This window comes from Poromitra crassiceps (genome assembly GCF_964638095.1).
Source record: "Poromitra crassiceps genome assembly, chromosome: 2".
NCBI lineage: Eukaryota > Metazoa > Chordata > Actinopteri > Beryciformes > Melamphaidae > Poromitra > Poromitra crassiceps.
Window position 1 is genome coordinate 26665034 of NC_139624.1, and position 10548 is coordinate 26675581.

At 45.4% G+C, this 10548-nt stretch overlaps 1 pseudogene across 1 annotated transcript in view; it reads right to left on the reverse strand.

Annotated features, from left to right (window-relative positions):
• LOC310799189 (transcription factor SOX-5 pseudogene) overlaps nucleotides 1–8386 on the reverse strand; it is a 43249-nt pseudogene extending 34863 nt beyond the window's left edge. Inside the window, exon 1 of the transcript XR_014554021.1 lies at nucleotides 8277–8386. The product of XR_014554021.1 is annotated as a transcription factor SOX-5 pseudogene (transcript). The remainder of the gene's footprint in view (nucleotides 1–8276) is intronic.
• Nucleotides 8387–10548: the final 2162 nt, after the last annotated feature.

Consider the following 10548-nt stretch of genomic DNA (forward strand, 5'->3'; position numbering starts at 1 on the left):
ATTTAGTTTTCATCCTAGATAGGTGTAGTGTGTGCAGTACTCTACGGGCCCTATCATCGTACAGGCGCTATCGTTTGCGCACCTCTTATGCTATGTTCCCTGCATCTAAAGCTATCGTCTGCCTCCACCATTCAGTTTTGCGCTGGGATCTAAGCACAAAAACAGGTGTAGGCATGGCCCAGGCATGGGCTATCGTCTGTCTCCCGCAAGTGTCATTTTGCACTCTGGCAAAGATACCATCGCCAGGTTCCGAGTGTAAACACAGGTTTGGGCATCGCCCATGCCAAAACAGCCGTGTCGGCGCTAAATGTTGATCACAAAGTCCTTGCATGCACGCAATTTTAAGACCACCTAATAGCAGGTCTTAGCGCTAGAAACGCCACTGCGCCTGACGCCGGGATTGCACTGGTTGCATTTGCGTTGCGTTGCAGCTGTTCTCCGGTTTTGCTCCGTGCTCTGTGCTGCGCCAACACTAACCGGCTGCGTGCAGAGCACGTCACGGCTCTGCTCCGCCAGACAGCTATGGCTCATTTCCACCGCAGGTAGTAGCGCGATCCCGCTCCGCTCGACTCGATAAATTGTCTCATCCCACCGGTTTAAACTGTCCCAGCCCGGGTTGTATTGGGGTCGAGTCGTGCTACTTTTCGTACCTGCTTCGTCGAGGTTCTATTCTGTGAACCCGGGTTCATACGGTGACGTGAAAACATTGTAGACGACTGATTGGCCAGGCAGAATCGTGTTTACTCTATCTACTGACTGTCAATGCGCTGCATACCAGTTTAGTGGGCTTACATTCTCTTCTGTTATGTTATTTCCATCAGTCTTTGTGTTGCTGCCTTCGCCTCTGGTGAAATAAAGTCGTGGCGGTGGTTTCAATTGTTTTCAGAGTGAAAAAAGTCCGCTGCTCAGCAAGCTCCTGTAGTTAGTTGAGCTGCAGCGCTCCGCTAGGCCGCAGCAGGTGTTTGGTGAAGCCGCGGTCTTGCCTGGTGAGAGGCCGCGGGGTACAGGGCAGGCTTCACTCTGTTGCGCCTCTTCCGTCCGCGCGCAGCGCAGCGCATGCCTGAGTTTGACTAACTACAAAGTGATATCCATTCTCCTGGCCGATTGTCACATTCGCCCATGTACACTGTAGGTCATTTAGAGGCACCAGTATTTCATAAACAGTTTAAAAGTTCTGTGGATGGATTTAATTGTAACGTTATGTTATAGCCTACTTCGGCTATAAGCGAAGGACAGATATGCGGGGGTGGGGGTGGGTGGGGGCAGATGATCCGCGGTGGAAGCAAAACGTCCATCGAGCCGAAACGATTAGAGCCGAGTGGGGACGAGCTGTGCAGGGCTGTTAAATGTGGTGGAATTGAGCCACTAGAGTGACGAGACCCACAGGTTATCACGGTAAAATCGAGCGAGACAATTTGTATGTGGGATAAATACAACAACAAACAGGCAGAAGATCATTGTTCCCAACTGGAGAAGCAGAGGAGGGGTGGACTTGCTTGGTGTTGTCCTTGTAAAAAGTCATATATTATTTTGTGGTTTTCCACTTCAATTATGAACTTTTCCTCATACATGTTTGTCCTCTGGCTTGATATTGAATGCTGTAAACACCTCTGCCCTGTTGATTTCATGCCTGGCTCCGCCCAACTTGCTGTGGCTTTGCTCCGTCATCCGTGAAAAATAGAACCCTTGCGTATTTTTTTCGGAGAGCTCCGGATCGTCGGAGCTGGGACGGAGTAGACACGCAACGCAGCGGAGTAGGTGGGAGTTGACACAATGATTAGAGTGGAAACGTATCGGCTCCGATGCCGTACCGCAGCGCAGACGGACCGAACACGGACTCAGTGGAATGTAGGTGTGAGCGCACACAGTATTCTCCACGTAGTGCAGGGCAACTCCTGGCTTGGATACATTACGCACGGCATGGATGTCCCTCTCTCTCCAAACCTCGCGCGCGCACACTCACCCCCCCCCCCCCTCTTCAGAATGTCACATTGGTTTTCAACTATGATATTGACTTGATTTAAAAATGAGAATTGGTTTGTCATGGTTTTATTATAGGCTACATAATTCCTGACCATACAAGTCTGTGGTGTTAGGTGTATAACAGTAGATTACGTTTGAGAAAGTTGTACATCCAGAGATCTGGATCTTTTTTGGAATATCATAATTTTGCTCTTTTTGTGGTTTACTGTCAGGGCCCAGGTCTCTGTCTGTCTCTTTGTCTGTCTGTCTGTCTGTCTGTCTGTCTGTCTGTCTGTCTATATATCTCTGTCTGTCTGTCTGTCTGTCTGTCTGTCTGTCTGTCTGTCTGTCTCTCTCTCTCTCTCTCTATCTGTCTGTCTGTCTATGTCTCTGTATGTCTGTCTGTCTCTTTGTCTGTCTGTCTGTCTGTCTGTCTGTCTGTCTGTCTATATATATGTCTGTCTGTCTGTCTGTCTGTCTGTCTCTCTCTCTCTCTGTCTGTCTGTCTGTCTATCTCTCTCTCTGTCTGTCTGTCTATGTCTCTGTATGTCTGTCTGTCTCTTTGTCTGTCTGTCTGTGTCTGTCCGTCCGTCCGTCCGTCTGTGTTTCGGGCTGAGACACGGGAATTTGTGGGAAAATCTTGAGAAAAGGAAAGAGCGAGGCAGAAACAGAGAGAGAGAGAGAGCGAGACAGAGAGAGAGAGAGAGGGATGGGGGGTATAAAAAGAGACAGACGGAGAGAGGAAAAGTGCATCCGGTGGCTTGGGGGGGAGCGGCTCCCTCTGTGTTTTTTACGGGACGTTGTTTTTTCCATTGTAGTGCCAGGCCAGGCTGTTTGTTAAGCAATCCATAAAGGAGTCACGACATTTGTCTCACTGTCAGCGACTTGCAAACACACACACACACACACACACACACACACACAAACACACACACACACCGAGCTGGCCTCTTTCTTTCGTCCCGCACTTTGAAAACTCTCCCACCTCGGCCCAAATGGTCTCCTCCTGTTTCCTCTGACTTCCCCCACTCTCTCTCTCTCTCTCTCTCTTCCCTCTCTCGCTTCTCTCTCTCTCCCTCCCGCACTACCTGGACAGACAGAGGCTTCATTGTAGCTCTCCAAGCCTCTAACACTGTCTCCTATTGTGGAATCAGACAGACGGACGGATGGGGGGAAGAGGGAGGAGAGAGGGAGAAGAGAGTTAGAAGAGAGAGACAACAGAGGGGGAGAAGAGAGAGAGGGGGAAGATAGGGAAAGAGAGGGAGAGAGAAAAGAGAGACAGGGGAGGGAGAGAGAGGGAGAGAAAAGAGAGAGAGAGGGGAGGAAGAGAAAAGAGAGAGGGAGAGAGAAAAGAGAGGGGAGGAAGAGAGGAAGAGAGAGAGGGGAGGAAGAGAGGGAGAGAGAGAAGAGAGAGGGAGAGAGAGAGAAGAGAGAGGGGTGAGGGAGAGAGGAAGAGAGGGAGAGAGAGAGGGGAGGAAGAGAAAAGAGAGAGGCAGAGAGAAAAGAGAGAGAAGAGAGAGAGGGGAGGAAGAGAGGCAGAGAGAGAGACGAGAGGGAGAGAGGGGAGGAAGAGAGGGAGAGAGAGAAGAGAGAGAGGGAGAGAGAGAGAGAGGGGAGGAAGAGAGGGAGGGAGAGAGAGGATGGTAGAAAGAGGGAACAGGATTAGGGTAAAACAAGCTGCCTGGATTGATGGATGAAGAAATGGGGAGAGAAGGAACGGAGAGAGAAAGAGGGACGTGAAGTGTGAAACCCGGGACGGACACACACGCACGCACGCGCACACACACACACACACACACACACACACACACACACACACACACACACACACACACACACAGCTGGGGTTTTCTTGTTTGACCCCTACCCTGTGACCCCATGTCATATGACCAGACGCTAGTTAGCCTGGGGGAACGTCTCTCTCTCTCTCTCACACACACACACACACACACACACACACACACACACACACTCCCACTTTCTTTGAACGGTCTGTCACTCTCTCTCTTTCGTCTCAGTCAGACCCTGTGCCCCAAACAACAACAACAACAACAACAACAACAACAACAACTGCAGCCTAATGCCCCCTCCTCTCTTCCTTCTATTGGCTATTGAGAGGGTCAGCTGATCAGGCCGGGGTGGGAGGTGGTGCGGGGGGAGTGGGGTTGAGGGGGAGGCTTCAGCATTCTCCGCTGGTATTTTTCTGTCTGTCGTTCTTTCTTTCCTTTTCTCCCCCCCCTCCTCCTCCTCCTCCTCCTCCTCCATGGATGGAGACACGGTTATCAAGGCTCTCCGTGGACAGACAATATGGCCCAGACAATGGCCTCCAGTCCGAGGTGGGGTGGAGGGGGAGAGAGAGGGAGAGAGAGAGGCCGGGACAGGGCCACAGGGGAAGAGAGGGACAGAATGGTGCATTAGTTTGCAGAGCACGGACACTCTACTCAATTACTCTTCTCTCTCTCTCTCTCTCTCTCTCTCTCTCTCTCTCTCTCTCTCTCTCTCTCTCTCTCTCTCTCTCTCTCTCTCTCTCTCACACACACACACGCACACACACACACACACACACACACCACTTTAATCTTATACCCTACTAAATGCAGTACAGGAACACTTTAAACTGGAAGCGACATTGCTCACTTAAACTGGAAACAAACTTTTTTATATCATAATGGCCCCAGCAATGTCCTCCTTCAACAAAATCTCCAGAGAACCGTAGAAAAAATACATTTCCTTCAAAAACAATACTAATCACGAGAAGAATGAAAATGGTAAAAATATACGTCTGATTCAAGTCGTCTCAAACCGGCGCGAGTAATGCTCATGTCAGATTGCCGTTCCCGTAGTGTGCGCGCTTCAAGCCTTTCAAAGTGTCGACCCCCTGACACACACACGCACACGCACATGCACACACACACAACATGCAGGCACGCACGCACGCACACACACACACACACACACACGCGTGCGCGTGCGCGTGCTCACACACACGCACACACACACACACACACACACACACACACACACACACACGCACACACACAAACACCCCAATAAATGAAGGGGACAAATGGAGGGGTGTGAAAATCCACCACTGCCTTGACACCACGTCGACAGAGAGAGAAAGACACAGAAAGAGAGAGTGACAGAGAGAGAGACAAAGAGAGACAGAGAGAGAGGGAGATAGAGAGAGCCTTCTTCTTCGACTACTTCTTCTTTTTCCTCTTCTGTCCATCAGCGAGGAATGTGTCAGTTTGACCACACAACCACTTCAAATGTCTCTCTCTCTCTCTCTCTCTCTCTCTCTGTCTCTCTCTCTCTCTCTCTCTCTCTCTCTCTCTCGCGCTTCTGGCTTTTTTGTGTGTGTATTTGCGTCTGCCTGTGCGAACGCATGAGGTGTCACCTTAGATCAGAAAATGGTCAAAGTCAACTAAACGTTTAGGGAAAAACTCACAATGCTGTTCAAAGTAAACTAAATCAATAAATAAAGTCAATCACTAAATAACAATAAAGTGAAATAAAGCATAATAAAACATTGCACCTATAGTCAAAGCAGCAACTACAGTAGGTTTTCCATACAGCTCTAGCAGAAAACATCCCATATAACAAGCCTGACATGAAGCCAGAATAAAACAAGAATAACAACCATTTCTTGGTATTTCCATGCCATGACTCAACAACAACATAGATATACAAGATAAATATACACGGCATTAATGCTATTCCGTATAAACACTTCCCAGCACACAAGACATCATCTAGAACCTCCTCTGCCCAAATCTACCTCCTCGGCTATTTTTAAATCTACCTCCTCGGCTATTTTTAAACAGAAGTTATTACAAATTAATTTTAACAACAGAGAAAGTGTGAGAGAGTGATGGTCCATTCACACTGAGGATAACTGTAATGATAATCAACTATACATCATTATAAGTCAATAGCTCTGACACGACAACTCGAAGTAAAACATCCAAAATGATACAGTGACTATAACGATATTATTGCTTCCATCTCATTTTTTTTTAAATAGTTATACATAGTTATTTTTATAGTTTAAATAGTTATATTGTACATACTTATCGTTATAGTTTAAATAGTTATATTGTACATACTTATCTTTATAGTTTAAATAGTTATAATAGTTTAAATAGTTATACATAGTTATAATAGTTTAAATAGTTATACATAATTATCTTTAGAGTTTAAATAGTTATATTGTACATACTTATCTTTATAGTTTAAATAGTTATACATAGTTATACATAGTTATCTTTATAGTTTGTTGTTTTAGGTGTGAAAGGAAGAGGAGAGCGGACACTTACAGAGATGCAGGAACCGAGAGCATCACGACCACCGAGGCTGGAGCGCAATCACACACACTGGCAACTACACAAACACACACACGCACACACACACACACACACACTCAGACACACACTCAGACACACACACACACACACTCACACACACACGCAACTGTGATGGAGTGCATTACTGGAAAGCAGGACTTTTAAGCACTCTCCCCCTAAGTCATTGTAATCCCTGCATTTATCTTCATACATTCTGCTTTTCGCTGTAATCCTTTACATTTTTAATTCCTGCTCGCTGTTGTTATCGTTCTCTTCTCGACCTCTTTGGGCGGATTGAACGCTTTATTAAAAACACATTTTCGCCACACATCTAAATGTGTTCTTAATTCAAGCCCCCTTCCCCAGTTTATCTCACAACAAAAGATTAGTTTCATCGGGCGAAAACGGTGCGCTACCTTAATGCAATAAAAGTCAAGCGAGAGAGAGAGAGAGAGAGAGAGAGAGAGAGAGAGAGAGAGGGAGATTGTGTGTGTGTGTTAGTATTAAAACGCTCAGGGGTATTATAACATAATCTTTCTCTTGTGGCATTACCGTCAAACGAGCATTATCCCACACAGGCAAAACGCCACTTGTGTTGGCGGTGAGGGCGTAGGGCAGGGTTCGAGGGTTCACACCTCTAACTGAAGTGAGGAGTGAAAAAAAAAAAAACATCAGAGGAAACGGCAGTCAGATTAACATTAGCATAAGGGCTGAGGGGACAAACAGTGCAGATTAACAATAGGATTATTATTAGTGTGCGTGGAGAGTTTGGATTAAGCAAAAAAGGTAAATATCAAAAGAGCTTGAGCAGGGGAACGCGGAGGCAGGGGGGGTTGAAATATAATTTTGTCCATATTTCCTCTGTTTGTTTTTGTTTGTCTAAAGCTCATTCTCTCCTTTAGCTATTTTCAACTTGCTTGATAGCATCTGAGCATGTGAAGGCCCTCTTAGCAGAGGCGTATAAATAGCCGGTCGGGTAAAGCAGAAGTAAATAAAGTTGTGGTGAGCAGTGGAGAGGAGATGATCACACTTTTGACGCGCACACACACGCACGCACACGCACACGCACACGCGCACGCGCACGCGCACACGCACACACACACACACACACACACACACACACACACACACACACACACACACACACACACACACACACACTGTTTTAACAAGTCTGTAGAATGGACTGATTAGCATGGACAACTTCAGCCCGAGAGTCTGAAACTCATAACTCATTTCTATTAGCCTACCACTGTTTGGGCAAGCACACACACACACACACACACACACACACACACACACACACACACACACACACACACACACACACACACACACACACAGATGCACGCACACAGATGCACACAACACACACACAGATGCACACAACACAGATGCACACAACACAGATGCACACAACACACACACACACACACACACACACACAGATAGTCACACACAAATAGTGCCTGCTTCCCTCAAGCTTTGCATATTGGTATCTGTACCAAAAGCAGAGGAGTCAATCATCAACTCTCTCTCCTCTCCACCTTCCCTCTGACTTTTCCCCTCTATTTCACACACACACACACACACACACACACACACACACACACACACACACACACACACACACGCACACACGCACACACGTACATACAAACACATGCATGCGCGCACACACACTTCAAGCTTCAAACTCAGCCAACAGTTCCGCACTTAACACACTCCTCACAGACAGTTTGTAGGCTTAACACACACACACACGCGCACACACACACACACGCACACACAGCAGTTCTCTAAACACACAGCATTTTCCTCTATCTCTCCTCTCACTTCACTCTCTATCTCTCGTCTATCTAGTGTCTCGTGTGTGTGCGCATGTGTATGTGTGTGTGTGTGTGTGCGTGCGTGCGTGCGTGTGTGTGTGTGTGTGTGTGTGTGTGTGTGTGCGTGCGCCTCACGTACCTGTTACACTCCTGAGGTAGCTCAGGCTCAGTGAGCATGCTGGAGTAAGGGTCCGCCTCTCTCGACAACAACAACATAAAACAGTCCCAACACAATGTGCTGCTCAGAGGCACAAGGTCAGCCGCCCCAAAACAAGACGGAATACAACCTCTCACACACACTGCTGATTCTCGGTGCCTCTCTCTCTCTCTCTCTCTCTCTCTCTCTCTCCTCACACACACTGCTGATTCTCTGTGGCTCTCTCTCTCACACTCAGCCTCACACACACTCCCTCTCTCTCTCTGTCCCTCCTCCTCGCCCTCCCTCTCTGCAAGCTGTGAGATCTAGGCTCTGTTCTTAAAGGGCCAGTAGCAGAGCCTCTCTCTCGCCCTCAGTGTGTGTGCATGTGCGTGTGCGTGTGTGTGTGTGTGTGTGTGTGTGTGTGTGGAGGGGAGGGACCATTTGGCCAGAGGGCTCATCACTCCTTGAGCGCAAATGCACAGTGCTGCCCCCTTCCTCTGGTCCAGCTCTCTCTCTCTCTCTCTCTCTCTCTCCCACACACACACACACGCACACACACACACACACACACACACACACACACACACACACACACACACACACACACACACTGACAGCAGACATCATTGAGAGTGATAAGACCACTGTGAGGCCTGATGCAGTTTATTATACAAAATGAAGGGAATGAATCAATGGCTACGTTCACACAGCAAACCTTAGCGCTCAATTCTCATGTAACTGCTCACTACAATTTAATTCTCATGTAACTGCTCATACAATTTAATTCTCATGTAACTGCTCACTACAATTTAATTCTCATGTAACTGCTCATACAATTTAATTCTCATGTAACTGCTCATACAATTTAATTCTCATGTAACTGCTCAGTACAATTTAATTATCATGTAACTGCTCATAAAATTTAATTCTCATGTAACTGCTCTTAAAATTTAATTATCATGTAACTGCTCACTACAATTTAATTCTCATGTAACTGCTCATACAATTTAATTATCATGTAACTGCTCATACAATTTAATTCTCATGTAACTGCTCATACAATTTAATTCTCATGTAACTGCTCACTACAATTTAATTCTCATGTAACTGCTCATACAATTTAATCCTCATGTAACTGCTCATACAATTTAATTCTCATGTAACTGCTCATACAATTTAATTCTCATGTAACTGCTCATACAATTTAATTCTCATGTAACTGCTCATACAATTTAATTCTCATGCAACTGCTCTTAAAATTTAATTCTCATGTAACTGCTCATACAATTTAATTCTCATGTAACTGCTCATAAAATTTAATTCTCATGTAACTGCTCATACAATTTAATTCTCATGTAACTGCTCATACAATTTAATTCTCATGTAACTGCTCATAAAATTTAATTCTCATGTAACTGCTCATACAATTTAATTATCATGTAACTGCTCATAAAATTTAATTCTCATGTAACTGCTCAGTGCTCATACAATTTAATTATCATGTAACTGCTCATACAATTTAATTATCATGTAACTGCTCACTACAATTTAATTCTCATGTAACTGCTCATACAATTTAATCCTCATGTAACTGCTCACTACAATTTAATTCTCATGTAACTGCTCATACAATTTAATTCTCATGTAACTGCTCATACAATTTAATCCTCATGTAACTGCTCATACAATTTAATTCTCATGTAACTGCTCATACAATTTAATCCTCATGTACTGCTCACAAGCAATTTTTTGTTTGGCTGGCTGTGGCTTTTTTTGTGGCCAATATCAGATTCCTGTGAATGGGTCATGGTCCTGACCTGACCCGAAATAGACCAATAACAGACGTCACAATAGGTGTACCCAACCCAATATGATTTCCGCAAAATGGAAAAAATGGACGTAATCATGGAATATGGTCATTTTAGTTAACTCGTTATATAAGGTTTTTCCCAAATGTCTATGGAGAAAATGAATGGGGAATTCTCTTCCGGACCAGGAGACGTCACGGAAGGTCACGTGAGCTTATTCGGCTGCTTCACATGGTTAAAGGAACACCGCTGATTTTCAACAAGCTTTGTATCATTATAAAAGCAGTAGTATATCCGAGAATTGTAAACAGTTTTGCATGCATTCATTTAGTTTTAGAGTTATTGAGAGTTCATTTGAGTTCAGTTGTGGACCAGTGATGTCACTGCATGAAAGACATCAAGCTTAGTTGAAAATCTGCAGAGTGTTCCTTTAACACATATGAGATTCCTACATTATGTGTTAA